Source organism: Ictidomys tridecemlineatus, chromosome 11, assembly GCF_052094955.1.
Source record: "Ictidomys tridecemlineatus isolate mIctTri1 chromosome 11, mIctTri1.hap1, whole genome shotgun sequence".
Taxonomy (NCBI): domain Eukaryota; kingdom Metazoa; phylum Chordata; class Mammalia; order Rodentia; family Sciuridae; genus Ictidomys; species Ictidomys tridecemlineatus.
Window position 1 is genome coordinate 87,508,313 of NC_135487.1, and position 24,258 is coordinate 87,532,570.

The window sequence follows — 24,258 nt, forward strand, 5'->3', positions numbered from 1 at the left end:
CATTGGGTGACTTCTTTGGCTCTGCCCACGCAACCCAGCCAATCGGCCTCAAGAGGAGGAGGATTGTGGGAGGAAAAGGCTGGTGTGGGGGAGAGAGGCTTGTGGAAGCCGGTGGTGGCAGTTGGGCTCTGAGGGTTTTTCCCTGGAGCTGTTTTGTTTGGCGTTTGTAGTTCTAAAAATAAAGTTAGTTTCCTTTTGACAAGTGGCTCCTGATTTGTGCCAAGCCAGACTTCGGCAGTTCTGATTTTAAATTTTAAGGAAGAAAGCACTCTATCCATGTTTGATAAAAGAACTTGCCACTTCTAGAATTGGTGTGGTTAGTACATCTGTTCACTATGGTACATGCAACTATCTTAGAGGAATTCCTATAGCCAGGGAGATAGGTCTGGCATTTCGAACTCGCGCCATGGCTCTCCCATGACAATAGAGTGCCCAATGCACATGACCTTTCTCTTTGCTCTGCTAGGAAGGTTCCTCATAGCAGCTCTGAAGATGGGCATAACCCGTCAGGAACTGAACAGCCAACCTATAACTTTTTTTGGAGAAGAATATTCTATAGAATCTCTTTGATGTTTCCCAATATAAATAAAGCAGGCGTGGGCTCCACTTTGCCAGAGTCTAGAAACGAAGATCAGCTTGCCTGTCCTGCCCCCGCTTTTAAAATTGCTTTCTGTGTTCTGTGGGTTTTTTCAACATTTTACTTCTCTTAGCTTTATCTGAGCCAGCACGTTCCACCAAGGGGATCCCCATTCCCACTGTTCCTGGGGGACATGGGCTGGAGACAGGTGAATCTTGAATAATAGAATATTAGAAAAGAAGAAGATAGCAAGTCTTCTCGCTATTATTTTGGTAAATGCTGTTAGGCGCATTATCTGAGCAGTCAGAAAAACCACTAGGAAATCAGCTTACCAGCTGTCAGAACCTTCCTTGAAAAAAATCAACCACCAGGAAGTCATATTAAACAATCCCTTTCTTTTGAAAAATCAAGAAGGAGGAGGAGGAAGAGGAATCAAACAGGCAAAGGAATTAAACAGACAAAGGAAAGACACTTTGGGATTCTTAATTTTCATACTTCACCAATTACTTAATCTAAACCTTTCCCAATACCACTAGTTATACAATTTAGTTCAACATCATTCTTAAATTTTACCAAAAATTTGCTAGGACTTATCATTGGCTACAATTCAATACTGAAAGATGAAGGCTCTTATTGACCTCATAATTAAATGGTGAAATAAAACATAAAATTCTTCCTTTGGGTCTACCATGCTTTTAATTTCTAGTCCCTGTTCCCTTTGTTCCAGATTCTATCACATCATGCTTATTTATCATAGTAATTTTGCAACTAGACTTTATGTTCCCATTGTTTCCTTCAATCTAATACATACTAGTATTTCTTAAAAATAATTTTGTACCATATGATTTCTATTTAAAAAATCCCTCTACCTAAAATTCAATAGGATAATTTTTTTTACTCATAGAATTTGAAAGATGGAAAGTTGAAAGAATTTACACAATTTCAGCTCAATTTTGAATAACTTTTACTTATAACTTTTACTTACAATTTTGAATAACTTTTACTTACTTAATGCTAACACTTGATAAGCTGAATTTTTTTAATTTCCTGGATTCTGAACAAGTAATATTAAATGTTGGCAAGGATGTAGGGGAAACGGTACATTCATACGCTGCTATTTGGACTGCAAATTGGTGCATCCACTATGGAAATATAGAGATTTGTTAGAAAACTTGGAATAGAACCACCATGTGACACAATTATCACATTCCTCGGCATATCCAGAGGATTTAAAATCTGCATACAATAGTAATGTAGCCACATCAATGTTTATAGCAGTTCAATTCACAATAGGTAAGCTATGGAACCAACATAGGTGTCTTCAACAGATGAATGGATAAAGAAAATATGGTATATACACAACAGACTATTACTCAGGCATAAAGAAGAATGAAATTATGGCATTTGCTGGAAAATGGATGGAACTGAAGACTATTATGCTAAGTGAAATAAGCCAATCCCCCAAAACCAAAGGCTGAATGTTCTCTCTGATATGCAGATAGTCACTCGCAAATGGTTGGGGAAAGGGAGGAGTGGAGGCCCACCAAATTGGGCAGAAGAAAGTGGAGGAAAGGAGAGGGAGATTGGAATGGGAAAGACAGTAGAATGAATCAGGCATAACTTTTCTATGTTCATATAAGAATACATGATCAGAGCAACACCACATCATGTACAACCACAAGAATGGAAAGTTATACCCCACGTGTGTATGATCTGTCAAAATACATTCTACTTTCATGAATAATTAAAAAGAACAAATAAAAAATTTTAAAATTCCTGGATTCTAGAAAGAAATTATGGTTTATAGCTGCACAATTCATAATAGCTTAGTTATGGAACCAACCTAGATATCCATCAACAGATGGATGGATAAAGAAATTGTGGAACATTCGGCAATGGGATATATTACTCAGTCATAAAGAAGAATGAATTTATGACATTTGCCAGTAAATGAATGGATCTGGAGACTATTATACTAAGTGAAGTAAGCCCATCTCAAAAAAACGAAACATCGAATGTTTTGGTAGATATGCGGAAGGTAAATCACAATAAAGTGAAGAAGAGGAAGAAGACAAGTTCATTAGATCAGACAAAGGGGAACAAAAGGAAGGGAGAGGTATAGGAGTAGGAAAATACACAAGTCAACCCCACCATCATATCCACCCGCTAGAATGGGGTCCTAATTAGAATAAGATATATCTCATAATTGTGTAATTTTATCAAAATGGATTTTACTGTCATGCATAACTAAGAAGAACCAATAAAAATTTTGAGCAATCATAGAAACATAAATGAGAAGCATAAGATGAAATAAAGTTTAATGTATATAAGTAAAAAAAAAAAGAAGAGAACTGAAGGCTGGAAAACCAGTTAGGCAGCAAACACAAATATCTAGGCAAGAATTAATAATAGTCCAAATTTGAGGAGTGGCACTGAAAATGGAAAGAAAAGTACAGATGCAAAAGACATTATGGAAGATAAATTGACAGAACTTGATGACTGAGCCAAGAGAAAATAATATGTAAAAACTATTTTGAGGTTTGGGCTGTGGAAGAATGATGGTACACACTACAACCAGAATAAGGAAGTCCAAAGAAGTGAACTATTTGAAATTTCTTGAGAAGGAATGATGTGTTTCCCCCCACCCCAACACATTAAAACTCCCCAAGCTTGGCATTTGTTGTTCTACTTCCATCCACCACGTACCTGAAAACCATATGTATCTTTGTCTTTGACAACCTGTTTTTACTTCACCCTCAGCTGACTTGTCCCTACCTCTAGGGATGGGCCACAAGGCTTCCAATGAAAGCATTGCATTTTTCTGGACATAGTAATTAATTCAGGAACACAAATGACCCAGTTGGAGGCAATATTACAAGACAAATAGTTGACAGAGAAATAAATATTTTTTTTGACTTCCCAATGGTTAGGATGTTGTGACTGGTAAGAATGAAGGTGAATTTTAAAAAGGCAGTGCCAAAAATGTAGTGATCCTGGTTTCTGATGACATCCTCAGAATCCCTAACTCAAGTTTCTTTCACCAATTTCCAGTCCGAGGTATATGAGGAACAAATGTCATTTGGGCTTAAACAAATTAGGTAGAGACCCTTATCTCACAATTTTAAAAGTTGTGCTTGGTTTATAAAAGCAACATGGTAGTCTGTGATCCAAGCTCCCAGTGGGATACCTGAAAATATGAATAGTGCTAAATCCTACATGTGACAGCTGTTTATTCCAATATATAGATACCTTTGGTAAAGTATAATTTATAAATTAGGCACAGAAGATTAACAACAATAACTAATAATAAAATAGAGCAATTAAAATGATATGCTGTAATAAAATTTATTTAAAAACTTATGAATTGTTTATTTCTAGAATTTTCCATTTAATATTTTCAGATTTTTGTTCATGATGAGCAAGTAAAATTGTGGAAAATGAAACAATGGATTAAGAGGCTACTATTTACAAGGTAACATTTCTTATTTAAAAACAGAAACCAATTAGAAAGAAAATGAGATAAAAGAAAGGAAATAAGAGCCTCTTGGAAAGCTAAAATTTATCATTTATGTAGAGCAAAAATGTATTTTACCATTTTTTGAAGTTGATCATCTGTTATGATTTTCTTTCCATTTTTTCTCCTCCTAAGTACATGTCACTGCTCTGTGGGCATGTGCATGTGCTAGACTGTATCATTACGTATATTTTATATTGCAATCTCCTTCTGAATCCATACGAAGTTTCTCTTTTGAATTGTGTTCTCTCTTAAACCCACAAATTACTACTGGAAGAGTAATAGTATATTCCCTCTTTGGAGTTTTGGCATTCCAAAGAGTGCCATGTCTTCATTTGTGCTCTGCCTTTTCCATTAGAATTTCAGGGAATGAAACCCCAGAATCCAGAACAGGAAGATGAATACTTGAATAACTGGCATCACCAGCACACATGGTATGGTTCACTTAATACTTTCTTTAAAAAGTTAAAATAAAAGTCTAAATTTTTGACAAGAATGGCTGGTTTTTATCCTTTTCAGGGTTTATCTGTTCTTTTATTTTATAAACTACTAGTATTCTTCTCATTAAGTCATTTATTTTTTTGCTTAAGTAAATATTTGCTTGAAATGTAATATGCATTTACATGTGTGTCTTAGAATGGATTAATAAATAAAAATATGTGTAAAGAAAATTTTCTGCCTTCAAATATACCAAAATTATATATATATATATAATATCAAAATTATATGTATATTAATATACATTTCGTACTAAAAGTGATTTATATGCATATACAGTTATATGTTGCCAAAAAAAGAATGGCAAAAATACAGCTGGATTATTTCTCCATACATTTTTTTTTCTTTCCTTGTCATCATTGCAAAGTAGCACTCAATATTTAATTATTTAGGGAGACAAGCATTTGGAAGCAATGAGGAAATAAATTTTTGACAAACTGAAATTATGTTTTCAGCATTATAAGGAATTCAGAATAAATATACTATAAAGCCTCTTTATCATAGACTTTGAAATCTGGTAATAGACAATAGATGACAGTTGAGAAGCTAATGTTAAGATGAAGGAATGGCACTGTTTGCTAGCTTGGCAAATATGTAGGCTGAAACTGCCAAGATAAAAAACTAACAACTTTTTAAACGTTCCTTTGACGTCTCATACTCAACATGTGCAAATCAGAATTTCTGATTTTTCTTCAATGTCCCAACCCCCAATAAAACTGCCCTATTGTCATCCTTGCTTTCTCAGTTTCTGACTACTCACCCGTCCATTTTTCCATATCAGGATTCTTAGTTCCATGTTCAGCTTGACTTGCTCTCTCATACCCATATTCAATCTGAAAGGAAATTCTGGTAGGTTACCTTCAAATAATCGACAGACTGATTGCTTCACACTCTTACCACTATCTTGCTCTGCCCCAGGGCCTAAGCTACCACATCCTTCAAATGTGTTATTGAAGTCACCTCCTAACTGGCTATTTTCACATCTGCTCTATTCCCTGATAGTACCTTCTCTAATACAATAACTACAGTTACCTTTTGACAGGTCTCCCACACACCACCACCACTGCAACTCAAACTCAGGGCCTCATATGCAAGAGTTCAATTTTTAAAGCACATCAGATAATATTTCATTTCTCTACTCAGTACAGGTCTTCATGAGGGCTTACAATGTTCCACAGGATCAGCTCCCTCTATGACCTCTAAGTTCTGTATTTTCCTTGCCCACAAGGGTCTCTTGGCTGCTGCTTGAACATACCAGGTGAAGATCCACCTTAGGAATTCTATGATGGCTCTTCTCTCTACTTGGAAGCTCTCTACCTCCCTGACTGTCACAAAGTCTTTACCCAGTTATGATTTTCAAACATGTATTACATGGTGAATAATATTATTGTCCTATTTTACACATGAGGAGATTAAGTCTTAAGTAACTAAAGCAAATTTCCCAAGGTCATCTATCTTCCATATAGTCTATTCTTGCCTAGTACCTGCCACCTTATTTTGAAATGCTATATAATTTGTTTATTTTAGCGACTGAGAGTCTTTTCTGCTATAACAGATGCTCCACAGGGCAGGGGCAAGAGTCCTTGCCTATTTTGTTTACTGACTTATTCTAAGAATCTAGAGCACATATACAATAAATATTTTGAATGAATTAAATGGCTCTAGATAATGCCTATACAGAATAAGGCATAGGTTTGGAGCCAAATTATCTTACCTGTGATTTAATTTTTGAACATTTTATAATGTTTTATTTAGTCATTATGGTAGTATTACATGGTGAATAATATTATTGTCCTATTTTACACATGAGGAGATTAAGTCTTAAGTAACTAAAGCAAATTTCCCAAGGTCACATAATTGGTAAGTGATAAACTTCTTTTTTTCTCTTTTTTTTTTTTCTGGATCAGGGATTGAACTCAAGGGCACTTGACCAACTGAATCACATCCCCACCCCTATTTTGTGTTTTATTTAGAGACAGGGTCTCATTGAGTTGCTTAACGCCTTGCCATTGTTGAACTTGGTGATCCTTCTGTCTCAGCCTCCTGAGTCAGTGGGATTACAGGTTTGCGCAATGGCGCCCAGGTGATAAACCCCTAATTTTATCTAATATTTTCTGAGGCCAGGGACAAGGGTTCTTTAAGTCTCTGCCACGCCACCTTTATTGAATGGGTCTGTGCAAGTAACTTATACTATAAGAGCGCCTCTCATCAAACAGGGGTACCAATGCCATCTATCATTGTTGTGGGCAATAGAGATATATGGAAATATCTGCCAAATAATGAACACTCATTGAATGTAAATACAACTTTAGACTTTCTCACATTATTATTACAATATGAAGATGTATCATATAAGTTCAGTTCTCTTAGGATGTGTCTTTGCCCGTAAAAGACACATGAGAATCAAGTCAGGGCTCAATGTGAAGACCCAAGAAACATGCTCATGTAACTTTAACTTAGACTTGAGGTCAGAAAGTCAAAGTGATTTCTCAAAGATCAGACTAAAACTCTAGCTAATAACAAAGAATGGTTCATCTTTTAGGGTGACCCTTTTAAGCATACTTTGTTAGGTGAGCAGCCAGGGCCACAGATCTTGGTGTACATCCAGTGTTATGGAGAACTCTTATCATAAACCTTGTGGACAGCCAGAAGCCCAGGGCTCCCTTTCACTTTTCAACTTAGCCACCAAATACTCTTAAGCATGTCACCTCTATGCATCACAGACTTTAAAGGACACTCACTAGCTGATGCATTTACAGGAACAAGTCTGTGCCAAGCACTTTCCTTGTAAAGTAGATCCTTCCATGTTGCAAACCACTGTCAGATTAGGAAAAAAAAGACACCACAGAGGGTAGAGTTCACCAGAAATGACAACAAGGAAGAGCCAGGTCTTTAGCCGACTCCCAAAGAATAGGAAATTTGGATAAGCAGAGAGGCAAGATAAAAGCATTCCCAGAGCAGGGACAGCATGACTCCGTGAGTTAATAAACATGCCTTGCGTACAGGGTGTCAGGCATCTGCTATGAGCATTTCAAGTATCCAAATATACAAGGAAGGCAAGATTTTTGAGGGAAAGAAATTCACAGATTTTACAGTCTAGAAAGAAATATGACAAGGACACATTTAATTATCTGGGGTCAACCATGACAAATATTACAAATGCTTGGAAAGAGAAAAGTGAATTTTTAGGGGGACAGAATAAAATATGAGAGATAAACATTACTTTAATTAAAAGAAAAAAAATTAAAACTTTCCAAGGAGAAAAACAAGCTAAGTATAAGGATGCTCTGTAAAAGAACAAATGGCTCAGAAGTAGAAATGCACATAGACTACACAAGAGAAAAATGATGTATGTATAAAAATAGAGAGTCTAAATAGTGTTATTTTAAGTTCAGTAAATTTACTCTTAAATCTCAGTTTCATGCAAAAAAATAAGTGGTAAAAAAATGCCCTCTCTACAATTCAGGAAATTAATTCTACATCGAAAATGCCCTTCTACTTCTCTTCGTTGTTGTTTTGTAGTGTAGTCATTGTACACATTGAAGTATCTGGAGTTAACGCAAGAGCTTGCTGACATTTTCTCCTCTCTTCCTCTAAATTACCACATTGTAAGTCACTTTTAAGGAAACACAGCTAAACGCATTGATCCCACAGTAAAGTAAATTTATTTTTAAGGGGCTAAGGTAAATACCACGGCTTTAATCAGCGCTAAGAAAACATATCGAATACATTCCTGTCCCCAAGTGCATTTAAGGCAGTGCAAGGTCTAAGTTTGAGCAGATGGATTTCAGTGCAAGTAATTACAAGCTGCAACATAATTTCCTTAAAACTACACACATACTAGACAAATACTTATTTGTGGTTATAGAGCGGGTAAAGTTACTACAAAAATAGTAGCACACCTTATAATAGTGCCATATGCCATAATTTACCTTTTCTATATCTGAAGTGTCATATCTTGTTCCAGACTTAATATTTAGTAACTAACAATTTAATGTACAAATCTTCAGCCTAAGCAGCAGAATAATTAGAAGAGGCAAGCCCCCATTTATACATGGAAAAAATATACTAGACCATGAAAAATGCCTGAGGATTATACAGAAGAGGGAAGTGTTTTTTAGTTATGAACAATTAATGTCAATTTTCAAATAACTTACAAAACAAGCAGTAAACTTAATGCTTATATTCATAACAGCAATAATAGCTCATAAGTGGCAACAGATTTTTTCTTGTAAAAGTAAATGCCATGAACAAACCCCAAATTTGATGTATACATATCCTCTGGAAATTTAATTAAAATCTATTATTGTAAAAATACAGTAAAATCCATCATATATTCCATCCACCACAAGTGTATGTGGTGAGAGAATATGATCAGTCATTTCTGACTTATTCTACAGAAAGAAAAACCAGCATTGGGGCAATTATAATTCTGTCTTTTCACCAACTAAAGTATTTCTCTCACTAAGTAACAACAATAATAAAAATATCAACAAAACATTATTTTAAGTTGTAGAAATTTTTGAACTGTTGGGGTTGATTAAATGAACCTTGTCTTTGTCTGTTTTTCATTAGTATAATAAAATACCTGAGACCAGTTTATGTAAAGAAAAAATGTTTATTTAGTTCACAGCACTGGAGGTTCAAGAAAATGGTGATGGCATTGGCATCTAGTGAGGGTCTTACCACAGATGAAATCATGGCAGAAGAGCATGCAAGAGGGATCACTTGGCAAGGTAGAAAGCTAGAGAGGTCAGGGATCAGGCTTACTCTCTTATAATAAGTCACTTTCTGAAAATCAACTAATTCTTTTGGCAAAATAATTAATTCCTTCCACAAAATCAATATTATTCCCTTCTGATATCAGTGACCACAATGACTTGATTATCATGAATAAAGTCTCACCATTTAAAGGTTCTACTACTTTCCAACATTTCCTCACTGAGAACCATACTTCCAACACGAGCATGTTTGGGGCACAATCAACTATATTTAAAAAAAAAAATAGCAAAGCCCAGCAGTCATTGAAATAGAGTCCTCCAAAAACTTGCCAATTTCCTTGTAATCTTTTGGGAGTACTCAAATCCAGTTGGGTTGTTTTTTTCAACTCACTGGAGATTGAATTCAATGTCAGAGCTCCTAATCCTCTCTTAGTATAAAAGATATTTCTGGAAATGTATATGAAATTATCAGTTAATGAGTCAAAAGGTGTTTATGTGAACTTGTCCAAGCTACATAGCAACTGAAAAAATGTGTTGAATACTCACATGAATTTATAATCTAACTAATATAAATCAGTACACATGAAATCTTTATCAATATTCTCTTATTTTTTGTTTCACTATTTTTTATTATCACCAAAAACTGAAAAAAGGTAATGTACAAATCTACCTTCTATTATAAGGTCTAGCATTAAACTCAAGGATTAAAAAAAAAAGATTTTAAATGAAACATGAACAATCTTAACAAAAACCATTTCAGGGAGGTTCATATTCATGGAGCTAAAATCTTGATTGCCATGAATTTAATGAAAATTGAGGAGACAGAGACAGAAAATATAAACAAAATTCTAATAAGCATTACCGTGAAGGAAAGATAATAGGGTAGCAGTTAGATTTAGGGATGCAAGGAATCAGGAGAGGAATTAGCCAGTATCCAAATTTGGAAGACAAGTAAAAAGACATAGTACTAATATAAATACCCCTGAAGACATAGAGGCAATTATTTGATAAAGTTTAAGCCTAATGTTATCTTCTTTCTCTGTAAACTAGAATACTGTTTATTACAGATATGAGGGACTTTCATTTGAACATGGATGGAACACAGAAATTTAATCTGTCTTTCTAACCAAAACCCACTGAAATTACTATGAAGAAATAAGAAGTTGCTTTTAATGAAAGCAAGTGGGATAATGGAAAACAGACAATAACAAAGTCATCAAGGAAATAGGGCTTTATCATTAGAGACAAAAGTATACAGGCTTCTCGGAATGATGATGATGGGACTACAGTTTAACAGTCAGAGAGAAGGATCCATCCAGGCAGAATATGAGTTAGGGGTGAGAGGTCTCTAGGGCTGATGACATTGCAGATTGAAGGAAAAGAAAAATAGATAGATAGATAGATAGATAGATAGATACAAAGATACACAGACAGGCAGACAGATAGATAGATAGATGTACTGAAAGATTATTTGATGTGTTTGCACATTTGGTCATGAATTTTATATATCTTTCAAAGTTGGAGGGAAATTCATTGTACAAAGAAATCTAAACAAATGAAATAATTACATAATTACTAAGGTAGGTAAAGTAAAAACTATTCAATGAAAACATCACTATTTTTCACATGTGGTTCAGATTAAACAATATTTACATTTTCATAGTCATGAGAACACTGAGTAGACATTTAAACAAAACTTTTCATAAGTTATATTAGAAGGACAGTGAAGAAAAAGTATGTGTGTGTGTGTGCGTGCACACGCGGGCATCAGAGAGAGACAAATATAGAGCATGTGTTTTGCAAAGATTATCAGAATATATAAGGGTTAAATACTCATATTCACAACAGGAAATCTGTAGGTATACACAATAACTTAAAAAGTAATAAATAGCAAAATATATTCCTTTAAAATCATGAGGTGGAGACTACACTTAATAGCTGAAGTTAAATGTAAATTTTATGGAGTGAGAGTTGGGGTTGGACAGTGGATGGAGCAAAGTACTATTATTTTCATTGTAGGCCATTAGTTACACTTTGACTTATCTTAAACTACATAAGTATGCTACTTTAATTAACATAAAAATGTATTTTAAAATAAGAATGAAGAAGCAATTTTAAGGCTTTTGAGTAAAATAATTAGGATTCTAAAAAAGTTTTAAAGAATGAAAAAAATACCTACAAAATTAAAAACAAATCTAAGACCTTAAAGTCTGTCTCGATTTGTTTCCATCCACATCTGCCTAATATCTAAGCCCATAGGCCTTTTCTTGTTCTCAAAGATGCCATCACTTAACAGGCATAAAATCGTTGCTTTTCCATCTTCATCCGTCAAAATTCTGGCAATCCCTCAAATATTTCCTCTTGTGATCACCCTTGAACTTTTTACCTCTGTTACTGCATTTATTTGAACTAATTTTTTATTCCTGTATACATTTATCTCATTCTAAATTGCTTAAAATTCGAATGTTACTCATTTTGTATCCCTTTCATGAACTAACAAAGCATTTAGACACATACTACCCCTTTGCAGCTGTATTAATTTAAATTTGAATTTGACACCCAATCCTCATCTATTTTTAAAGGAAGTATCATTAGTTTGCCCTCATTCTTTCAAGGAGAGGGCGGGGTAGTGAACACAGGGTCTGTGTAGGCTAAACACACACTACCATCGAGCCCTCATTTTTGTCATTGGCTTAAATTATGTAACACTACTCTACTATGACTACAACTTGTATTGGCATTACATGTGCCTTAGTCAGATAAATGGAATAACACTGAGGATCTAAGTGGTTTCATTTGAATATTTAAAAGATTTTTTTCATCAGCGCTATAGAGAAATATTTTAACTTTTGTTTTTTAAATGTGCATGTATAAGCACATAAAAGCCATAGAGGTGATATATATAATATCCCTGAATTTTATCACATATCACTAATCATAGGTTCCTTTTTGGTTATTATCTTTTTGGGAAAACAGCAAAAATCAGATTTTAGCCAATCTCAAAACTGAAAAATATTGTCTATGCAAACAATAAAGGATTTAAATGACTTTTAGTTGTTTAAAAATAGAAATAAATGCATTGAATAATTTATTAAGGAAAAGTTATTGTCATTTTTGATTAAACAAATAGCTAATTATTTTATTTTAAATAACCTTTTTTGGTAATCATTGAGTACTTAGGATATTATAGGAATCATTCAAGGTTTTTGCATTTATTATTGTAAAAAATTCCAACACAAAATCAGAATCAACAGATAGTCAATAACAGTATACATACACAGCATTTGCTATATATTCACTCTTTTTTAAAGTTTTTTAAAAACATTTTTTAGTTATAGTTGGACACAATATCTTTATTTTATTTATTTATTTTTATGTGGGTCTGAGGATTGAATCCATAGCTTCACATATGCTAGGGGACTACTCTACTGCTGAGCTGTAATCCCAGCCCCTGTGTTCAGTCTTAATCTAAGAGCTTTCTACATGTTCTAAAACATTAAGCTTCCCAACAACTCTATGAAGTAGGCACTCTTACTATTACTTTCATTTTGTAGTTGAGAAAACTGGAACACAATTTAAGTAATTTCCTCATGGTCACACATCCAAAAAGGTTTATTAACAGGAATAGAATCAAACATGTAATATATGCCTTAACAGTTTTATTAACAGGCATTATCATTGTTATTATTTTCTTCATTTTTTACATGAGCATAAACATGGTACAGAGATAGCACAATAATCTGAAGTCAATCATATTCTACTTCCTAAATCTGGGGTTATAGTTTATAATAATCTGTACATGATTTACCTAAGATTCATACATTTCTGTAGCTATCATGTGATGTTTTCAGAAATTTAAATTTATTAGTCCATTTTTAGGTCTTTTATGTAAATTAGAGAGCAACATAACCTCAAACACTGACTTGCTCATTCTTCAGCTAATATTTTTACATTTGGATAAAGTATATTTTCATTAAATGTTCCACAAATCCCTTTTACAGCACTCTGTGATTTTTTAATCTGAATATTATTTATTCTATTCTGGTCTGTGCTACTTGCTTTGCTGTGCAAGGAGGCAGTTGCCATGTGCAACTTCAATGGATTCCTTCTGATGTCCCAAAATAAATCAAATTATACAGCAAGCAGGGATATCACTAAAGTCTATGTAAATAAAGATATAAAAAATTAAATATAACCTGTCATTTGCCTTGTGACTATTGAAAGTAAAACCATTCATGTTGCTCCAAATAAAACTCCTGAGAATCACAGTTTTTTCCTAGGAGGGTGGTAATGAAGAATGAGCACTTTTTAACAGACAGAGAAAAGGCCTTTTGAAGACCTGGTTAGGCCTATTTCCCATGATTCCTATGCTTCACCATGTCCCAGACCTGCTTCAAGATTACAGGACATTCTTTCATCAACCCATATACCACTGAGAGTGACTTCAAAGTGAATTGTCACAACAGCATGCAGTAAAGTCTGCAAATATATAAAGCATATTATGGAAGTTCTCAGTGTGTGTTTTAAAAAAAGTTTCAAACAGAAAACGTCAAAGACAGCATCTCAAAGCCTTTTTGTTCTGTATTTCTTACTAATAACACCATGAGTTCTCCAGGAACCAGTTTGGAAATTTTGGAGTTCCTTCTGTAACTTTATCCTCATTTCTCCCAACTTCTACTCTGTCAACCAGGTCCCTGAAAAATCCCTACTTCATGTAACTTCAGGCTGTTTTCAACAGTATTTTAATGACTCTTCCTGCCTCAAGATTTTCTTCTCTTTGGTGTGCTCATTTTAGAGAACAAACAGACATTCAAAACAAGAGGAAGCACTTTTATACTCACAGTAACATTCACTATACTTAGGAGATGGTGAATTAATATTTATTAAATGAACTAAAGAGCAATGAGGAAAGAACAAAAGGGAAAAGAAAAGAAAGGGAAGGGAGGAAGGAAGGATGATAGTTATTATCTGAGGGTAAGGTAACTGCTAAAACATACATTTCAAAATATTGGTGGCATACATAATAGTAGTTTATTTTCCTCTCAATTAAAGTACCAAGTGAAAGTTCTTGATCAGTAGGAAGCTCTAGTCTTAGAGGTAATCAAGAACCCAGGTCTTCTCATCTTCAGCAAAAACTGTCTATGCAGAAAAGCCTGGAAAAAGCTTTTACTACAGAATCCTGGAAATGGTACATATCACTTTTGATCACATCCTCACAGGTTCCGTGAATACCTGTCAAGGATACAATACAGGAAGGATGAAAAAAGGACCAAAAGGAGGGAGAACAGAGAGCTAACTCACCTAAGACTTACAGTTGGTAGGCAACAGGTAAGATTTTAATCTATACTTCTTGGATTAACTTCTTAGCCCAAAGATTAGTTCCCATGTAGTTTCCTTCTCTTGAAAGCATCATAATCAGTATGGGAAGATGACTGTTTAAAGAAAATAATTGTTTACTACTGAATAATTGATAATAAAAACATCAAATACCCATCTTTTTATTGAGCTGGGAAACATTATATATTATATACAAAATTCAGTTTGTATATCATTAACAATTTCAAACATATGAATAACTAAAAAATAATCCAAAAACCACCTATTATGTATTGACTCATATCCAAGTAAGTAGTCATCAAACTTTCAACTATATTTTTTCAATATAAAATTGAGATTTCATAACTTTCTAATAAATGAATTTATTTTAGCAGAAATTTAACTTTAAAAATAATAGTGAAGTAAATTAAATATGATGGTTCCTAATAAACCCAAAGAACATAGGATTTGGAGTCACTTTTGAGTTTAAGATGAGTTTTATATTTTATATGCTGCTTTATAATAATCAAAATTAAGTTCTCTTTTATATGTGGGACAAATATTATCAAAAGACCCACTAAAGCTGAAGCAGAAAATAATTTGGGCTAATTAAAAAGAAAAAAGGGAGTAACCCAAAACTAGATTTTCAAGTCCATTTTTGTAAATTAAGATTACTTTAGAAATAGCCTTTGTCAAGTTTTTTCAATTTCTAATATTGAGGACATCAACAATAGCATTTTTATCAATGTGAAAATCTATGAGATCAGTATAGCTTGATATAACTCTAAAATAATTTATTACTAAATCCAACTGTATGCATTATGGAAAAAATAAAGCATTAAATTTTTATTTATTTTTTTAAAATAGACAATAATAACATTACTTCTAACATTTGGGAAATTATTTATAATATCTGTCTATAAAAATTATAAGATTGTATTGTCTCAAATGGTATGCTATAGAAATCATTGCCCAAATCATAATAATAAATGTTGGATTTCTTATAGTATATTAATGTTATCTCAATATAAATGATATTCATAATGGGTAATTTAGTAATAAAAAATAGTATTAATAAAATTAATAGTATAATTAATAAAAAATTAATAATTTCCTCTATTCTTTCTTTCTTTCTTTCTTTCTCTTTGCATATTCCCTTCCTTCTATTATTTTTTCTTCTATCAGATCATTTATTTTATCTGTCTTTCCTACCAGCAAAAATATGGTGTGTACACATGTGTACACATGTGTACACATGCCTACACACACAAAAGCACATATTGGTGTAAGCCATGACCCTGAAAGCTCATTATTGGAATATTGACTAAAAAATTAGAATTAGTTCATACCTTAATGAGAGAAAAAGACCCAATATGGAAATTATTTTGGCGTTTGATATAAAAGTTGGTGATGGTTATAACTGAAGAACATTAAAAGAATGACAAGAGATGAAAACTTTGTAACAATAAAAATTAGTAATTGTGGCATAAGAAAAAGATTAATGTGTCATTTGCCATAAACAGATGTCCAAATAACTTTTGATCACATCATAAACCCTTTTTTATTATCAAAAAATTCAGAAGATCATAAAACCATAATAATCATGCTGGTTGGTTAGTAATTAAATATACTAAAGAGGGCTGGTTTCATTTTAATTTACTTGTTACTGAGTTAATCTCAAGAGTGTTCTGTGAATATCTAATAACAGCAGTCATTTTCCTGAGATGTACAATTGGCCTGCTGAAATGAAGATTAAATATTCTGCCTAAATTTTTGTTATATGAATTGTCTTGTGCATAAAAATCTTTCCACTAACACACCTTTTAGTGCATCTATTTTCATTTTATTAAAGATGATCATCTTGCATAAGCCATCAACCTTGCTTGGAGAAATGTACAATTTAGCTGGATAGCAGGGGACACAATTAGGCAGATAGGTATATGTAAAATGATAAATGGATGGATAGATAGATATGAAAGGAAATAGAGAAATAAGTGAGAGGAAGGGAGAAAGAGAGCAAGGAAAGAAGGGAGAGGGAGAAAGGATAAGAATGTGAGGACAAAATGAAATTTTTATATTATCATTTTATCAATTCAAAAGAATAACCAGTATAGGGTGACTAAACCTTTAGTAGACATACAGAAAGAATCAGCTGTGTATCCTGGTTCAAATTCAAAATACATATGATGACAGTGGTATTTTAAGTCATTCATGGGGCCTTTCTCAGTACAAGTCTTGTGCAGATTCATAGGCCATCACTGCATGCAGCCAGCCTTGTGCATGGGATACACGTTTGTTTATAATTCTGTATATTTTCACAGGTCATACAGTAGAAATGATTCATCCAGGCATCATTCTCCTGGATGCATAGGGAAGGAGTATTTTTCTCAGTGGATCCCTCTCTGTTTATGGCCAACTACCAACCAACTGAAGTAAAGTAGTTTCAGCAGAAAAAATTATCAAAATTTAATGAGGAATATCAGGACTACTGGTATAAATTAACCATATATATATATATATATATATATATATATATATAATTGTAATTTTAGAAACAAATGACAGTCTTTCTAGTGAATGACATTTAAAAATTTTTATAACATCATTATAAACATAAGTACACATATCGAATAATCTTTCTACTTTAATTTTCCCATTTCTAAAATATATTTCTATAACATTTATTGGTTACAAAATTTAAAAAAAAGTTTAGATGAGGCTTTAATCCCACCATTGTTAGAGAGACTTCCCACATTTAACATCACTGGAGGTCTTTCTCCCCTCTTTCTTCCCAAAGCACCTGCCACCTACACCACAGAGCATAGTCTGCCCCCATCACAATGATTTCTTTTTCTAGACTGTAAATCCTTATAGATCACAAAACATGTCTTAAGCACTTTTATAAGCGTCACAAGGTCTAGATAAGTTTCCTCAGACATGGTAACAGCTCAGTATAGGTTTCTTAAGTGGACAAACCAACAATCGTTTGGTTTAAAATGTGCTGTGTTTTTTTATAAGGAAGATCCAGAGGATCAAATGTAATTGTCAGTATGCAGATAGCCTCTTTGGTATACTGTTGTGGTTAGAAAATGATGAAAAATGACCACTTTTGTTAAAATGGCTTTCTAAATATGCCAAAGTACAAAAAATAATTGAGGTATTACATTTCTCCCAATCTTTTTCTGTATTCTTAAATGTTTTCTTTGAAATTATTTTTTGCAAGAGGAGAAAAACAGCATATTTTCTATAGTTATAATATTTTATAAAAAGCATTTTAGTGAATACCAATTTAAAATGAAAGAATTTTAAAGTTTACATATGTGTGTATTTGTGTTCCATAACTTAATAATTTTAACATTTTCCATTTATATGTTTTGTTGTTTTCCGAAATACAAGTGTTCAATTAAATTTTAAAAGAATAAGATCATAATAGAAACCATTCAATACATAATGCTCTGTAAATGCATTTTTGAAATGGATATAAAGAATTTTCTTGATTCTTTGCCAATTTATTCTTTCCTTCTTTTTATTTTTTACCCTTCCTTTCTCTACTTTCTTCTTTCTTCATTTATTGCATAATAATTGAAACACTCAAGATATCAGATTAGAGGCTCTCAACATTTACATGTTGCTCCAGGATATTAAATCAAATCAATATGTGTATATCTTCATGATAGGTAAAGGCCATAGGGCAACCACAGAGTGCAGCTTGAGAGAGTCTGTAACAGAAATATTGACAATTAGAATAATAATAGAGCATACTAGTGCTGAATACACTATGACTTGGTGGAGAAGAGGAAGCACCCCTCATTTGACTGAAAGAGAAAGCTCCAGTTTTTTTTCTAGCAATGCAAACTCCTCTATAAACAAATACACAGTCTGAGCAAATAAGGGATCTGGTCTTTGCATAGTCAATCAGTGTGAGAGAAGAGGAGCCAGTCAATGAGAGAGAAGAGGTTCCTCATACATCCTGGTAAATTCAGATGATGTCTTAATGGGGAGTCATCATAAGAAAAGGCCTGTTGTTCAAACTTCCTGCACAGGAGATCAGGAACCCTTGCACTTTTTGTGTCTTCTAGACTCACCAGCTACTTCTTTTTACTGGCACAGTAGGTGCTCACCCCAAGAGTCAATTTGAACCCAGAAAATTGAGTTTAACACAGATCTGCTGACAACTGTGGTTTGTAGATGGAATGTTGAACCAGGCAGAGGGAAGTAGAGAGTACTTCCAGTTAGAATTGGTGGTTTGAACTTTGTGACAGGGAACAGGACCAGGTGTATGTGTATTTGTGGGAGGGCTGGGTCTGAGAGTACCACTTCTTGGATGGGCAGAAGGGTTAATGCTTGCACAGATCCCATGAACTTGGTTGCCTCCTCCACACTCATGAGCATTAATTCAGAGTATATGCCACACCCCCAAGTACACTGACTGAGGGTGTTGGGAACAAGGGTGCACAATCAGAATGAATCCACAGGTTTAGTGGAAGAGGTTATCAGATGTTGCCTACTGTAGCTGCACCCCTGTACTTAGGTACAAAAACTGGAAGAATCAGGATTGAATCTAGTCCTTCTGTGCACAACTTTGCCTTAACACTTAACATTCGGCAAGGAGGACAGAACTCAGTCCATGGACTGCCTTAACTGGTTTGGCCTCTTTGAGCTAAGAAAGAACCATCATCAGAGTAGCTCAGTCCCACAAACACCACCACCAGGCCGAATATCTGGTGGATAGCAAAATTAAAACTCCTGGAAAGCTGGAAAGAAGAGTCTCCATTTTAATTATCTCAGCAAGGAAGAAGAAATCCTGGAATATTTTTGTTTGCTTGTTTGTTTTTGCTTTTACTTTTATTGTGTTCATATTGTTTTGTTTTCCCTTATTTGTTTTTGTATTCTAATTTTATGCAATTGTAAGTTTTCATATAATTTAATTCAACTATCATTAGTTAAATCTGAACAAGATAGTTCTCTGTGAAGGGAGGGACAGTGGCATAGAATGAAATTCACCAAGAGGGTATCATTAGCCCTACATGGAATGTCAGAGCCTGCAAGAGCTTCAGTGTACAGCCAATTGACAGTGGACAGTGGAATGACAATGCTAAGAGTAGCATATTTGTTGCACACAGTGAAACTTGATTGTACAAATATAGTGCGGAAATAGGGAGCTAGGTGTTTCACTGTAGAAGAAAGAAGATACAACTAAGAAAGAGGAAGAAGCTGGAGAGAAGCTTGTTTTAGAGAGTTCTGCATTCTGAGCTAGCTTCTTGACACATTGAAGCAACAGTGTTTCCCCTGTCCTCATAGTGCACAGCCTCAAAATCTCCAGAAAACTTCAGAAAGAATCTTTGCTGAGGAGTTTAGCATTCTGAGCTAGCTTGATAACATGTTCCATGCTAACAGTACCAACATTACCCTGCCTTTAAAGGGTGCCATCCAAAAAAAAAAAAAAAAACCCTATGGAAAGAATTGTTGCCTAACAATTCTAACTTACTTGCTTCAATGTGCAAAGCAGCTAAGAGGATCTTCAATGAGCTTCAGCAACAAATTACTCCTGCTAGTCAGCAGGTGAGCACCGCAAAGGAAAGAATTAGGGAAGAAAAAACCCCTAGCCTATGCTTTATTTTTGTTCTTTTTAAATTTACCCTCTTTTTAATTGTTGATTTTTTGTCTCTTTTTTTCTTTCCTCACTTTTTTCCTATTTTATTCCCCTGTATTTTTTTCTTTTTAATCTTATTATTTTCTTACATTTTTACTCTTTCTTTTCTGTTGTTATTGTTGTTGCTGTTGTTTTGTTGCATGTGTGTGTATGTGTGTGTCTTGCTAGAGACTGTACCCAGGACTTTACATAAATTGAGTAAATGCTATGCCAGAGCTCCATTCTCAACTGAGCTGAGATGAATTGCAGCCAGCTCCAGCCACAATTTTGTCCTGCTGCAACCTTGACAGATACATCAATTTAAAGAATGGTGGGGTTTGAACAAAAGACTCTAGCCAGCAATATATCTCCAAGTTGACACAGCTAAGGGGGTCTAATATTCTGCTCTTGGGTGGCCAACCCCACAGTAATAGCAAAAAGAAGTAACATAAATGGTGTGAATACTGGGCCATCAGAGGTGCACAGCATTCTTCATTCCATATCCTCTGGATCATCCATTACTAACAAGACTGGATGTGAGTGCCACAGAGTGGAACCTAAGAGGCTGAAACTTACCACTTCACACCAAACACCAGGAATTGTACGGATTAATAACAGAGGATAATATCGTCAGGCTCTTTACCCATATTGGATTAGTCCATATCATTATACATTCAAGTAACAGAGCTAGTGCCAACCGTGCCTATGTAAATCCCCATCATTTACTAGAGGTTTCCACTTCAATTGTAGGAATAACCAAAGAGGTTATATCCCATATATTCTGTTTTTTGTATCACATGAGCTTTGATTACCAAGGAGATACTACTCTTGAGAGATCTACAAAGAAAGTGGGTCCCTCAGCATCTCTTATAGTATTCATCATATTAAAACCTATAAATCACAGCCAAACAAACCAAAAGGACATTATGTTATGAAGTCCAACTGGAATACAATTAAACACTACACAACAATCTGATAACTTAAGAAATATCAAGAAGACCATATATGAAGAAGGACCTGACATTTAAATGTAATAGTTATCTATCTCAACAAATGTGTGCATCTCAGCATAGAAACACAAGAAATCTAGAAAAACAGGTAATAGGGCATCTCCTAAGTTCATGATTTTATAGAAACACATTCCAAAGGTATCAAGATAGAATGTTGGATAAACTATTCAAAAGAATGATTTTTAAAAAGCTCAATGAATCAAGTTACTACAAAAACAGAAGTGAATTAAGGAAGACAAAGCAGGATATGAATAAGAAATTCAGTAGAAAAGCAGGTATTTTGGAAAAGAAGCAAACAGAAATCTTGAAATTAAAAGGCTTAATAAGTCAGATAAAAATTCTTATTGAGAGCTTCACAGACTAGTACAAGCAGAAGAAAGAATAGCATGGCTTTTATTATAAGGCTTATAAGCCATTGAAAAAGTAATTAAAAATTAAGAAGAAATGCACTAAACATGCAAGATCTCTGGGATTCACCAAAATATCATATGCACTCAGAACCAGAATAGCCAAGGGAGAAGAACTAAAATCTGAAGGCATAAAAAATGAATTCAATGAAATAATGGAAAATTTCCCCAATTTTATAAAGACATGAAATCCAGCTATTTAAAGCATTTAGAGCCCACAAAAATATGAAATAAAAGAACCTCTCCATGACATATTAGAATTAAGTTAGCAAAAGTATGAGACAAGAAACATTAAAATCTGAGAGGTGTCAAGTCACATTTAAAGGCAAACCCATGCATTCACAGAAGATTTCTTAGGAGAAACTCTGAAGGTCAGGAACATGTAGGACTATGTATACCACCTCCTGAACAAAAGTAACCACCACACAAAAAGGGTTTCCTTCAGAATTGAAGAAAAATAAAACCCTCCAAGATTAGTAAAAACTAAGGGAATTCACGATCACTAGAACAATATTATACCCAGAAAAGGAAGATAGATAAATACAATCATGAGAACATGTGAAAGAATAAACCCCATTAGAAGAATAGACAATCAAATGAGAGATAGGAAGGAATCAAACTATTGAATTTCTAAGATGAACAATAGAGGAAGAAATAACATAGACTATTCAAAATAACCAGAAGAAAAACAACAAAAAGAACAAATCCATAATATTCAGTAATAACCCTGAATGAAAATGGTCTTCATTCTTCAATTAAAAATGCATACTGGCTAATTGGATTGAAAAACAAGACCCAATAATACACTGACTACAAGAAACTCACCTCACCTGCAAAGACGTGCATGAACTGAAAGTGAAAGGATAGAAAATAATATTCTAAGCAAGCAAAGTGCAAAAGCATTGAGAAATAACAATACTTATATCTGACAAAATGGACTTTAAAACAAAATCATTTGGAAGAGACAAAGAATATCACTATGGACCAAGGGAAAATTTTATCAAGATTTAATGATCATAAATATATATCCACCCAATATCAGAGTACTCATTTTCATAAAATAAATACTACTAGATATAAAGGGATAAATAGAATACAATAACAGTGGGTGACTTCAATACCTCAAAAGATCAATAGATAAATGAACCTGGCCAAAAGTAATCAAAATAGAAGCATGAGTGCTAAATTACACTACAGATCAAATGGATTTAAAAGACACCTATCAAATGTCTTCTAGACATCTAAAGAATCTATCAATTACAAAATCACATTCTTTTCTTCAGCACATGAAACTTTCATAAAGGAACCATATTTTAGGACACAAATCAGGTCTTAACAAATTCAGGATGTAAAAGACCTCTAAAATGAAAATTATGAAACACTGAAGAAAGAAATTCAAGAAGGTAGAAAGACCTTTTAAAATGATGATAGCAATATGCAGGTTCAATGCAATCCCCAACAAATTACCAACGTTATTCTTCACAAAATTAGGGAAAACACCCTGCAATAAAAGTGCAAAAGGCCAATAGCCAAAGCAGTACTAAGCAAAAAGAGCAATGCTCAAGGTACCATAATGACAGATTTTCAAATATACTAGAGTTATAGTAACCAAGACAGCCTGGCACAGACACATATATGTAGAACAATGGAACAGCATAGAGGACCCAGAAATAAACCAGTGCAATTACAGGAATTTGATTCTTGACAAGTTGCCAAAAGTATACACTGGAGAAAAGACAGTCTCTTCCACAAATGTTTCTGTGCAAACTGGATATCCACGTTTAGAAGACTGAAGTTGAACCCCTTATCTCTGTTCAAAAATCAACAAACTTTATCAAATACCTTAATCTATGACCTGAATATCTGAAACTATTAGAGAAAACCCCAGGGAAACACTGCAAGATACTGTTACAGGCAATGATTTCCTGAATAGGATTCTAGTAGCTCAGGAAACAAAAGCAAAAACTGACAAATGGGATTACGTCCAACTTAAAGGCTTCTGTACAGTGAAGGAAACATTGAACAGAGAAAGCAACCTATAGAATGAGAAAACATCTTTGCCAGTTATACATCTGACAGTGAATTAATATATAAAATTTATAAAGAATCCAAACAAATGTAACAAATGAACAAGTAATCCAGTCAAAAAATGGGCAGATGATCTAAAAACAAAAACAAAAACAAAATAAAACTTCTTAAAAGAACAAAAGGTCAATAAATACATGAAAAAATGTTCAATATCTTTAGCCATGAGGCTTGGAATGCTAATGAAAACTGCATAGAGATTCCATCCCCCTCAGTCAAAATGGCTATTATAAAAAAAATCACAAAATGCTTCCAAAAATGTGGCAAAAAGAAGCCTTATGCATGGTTGGTAGGAATGTAAATTAGTGCAGCTACTATGAAAAATTATATTGGGGTTTCTCAGAAAGCTAAAAATTATCTACTACAAGATCCAGCTATATCACTCCTAAGCATATATCCATAGGAAATTAAGTGAGCATATAGAAGAGATACTTGCATATTCATGCTTATTGTAGTGCTATTCATAATAGCCAAGATGTGAAATCACCCCTTCAGTTC

The 24,258-nt window shown here is 33.8% G+C and overlaps 1 long non-coding RNA gene across 9 annotated transcripts in view; it reads right to left on the reverse strand.

Moving 5' to 3' along the window:
* The window catches only part of LOC144368182 (uncharacterized), a 275,404-nt gene that overhangs the window by 83,541 nt on the left and 167,605 nt on the right, over nt 1-24,258 (reverse strand). For 3 of the 9 annotated variants that reach the window (XR_013427958.1, XR_013427956.1, XR_013427957.1), the window contains exons 3-4: nt 14,612-14,742; nt 5,350-5,422 (exon numbers count right to left, since the gene is read on the reverse strand). The exons of 1 other annotated variant lie outside the window; for it this stretch is intronic. This is a non-coding gene — a long non-coding RNA (uncharacterized LOC144368182). The remainder of the gene's footprint in view (nt 1-5,349; nt 5,423-14,611; nt 14,743-24,258) is intronic. 5 more of the 9 variants (XR_013427963.1, XR_013427959.1, XR_013427961.1 and 2 more) reach the window with 2 other exon arrangements.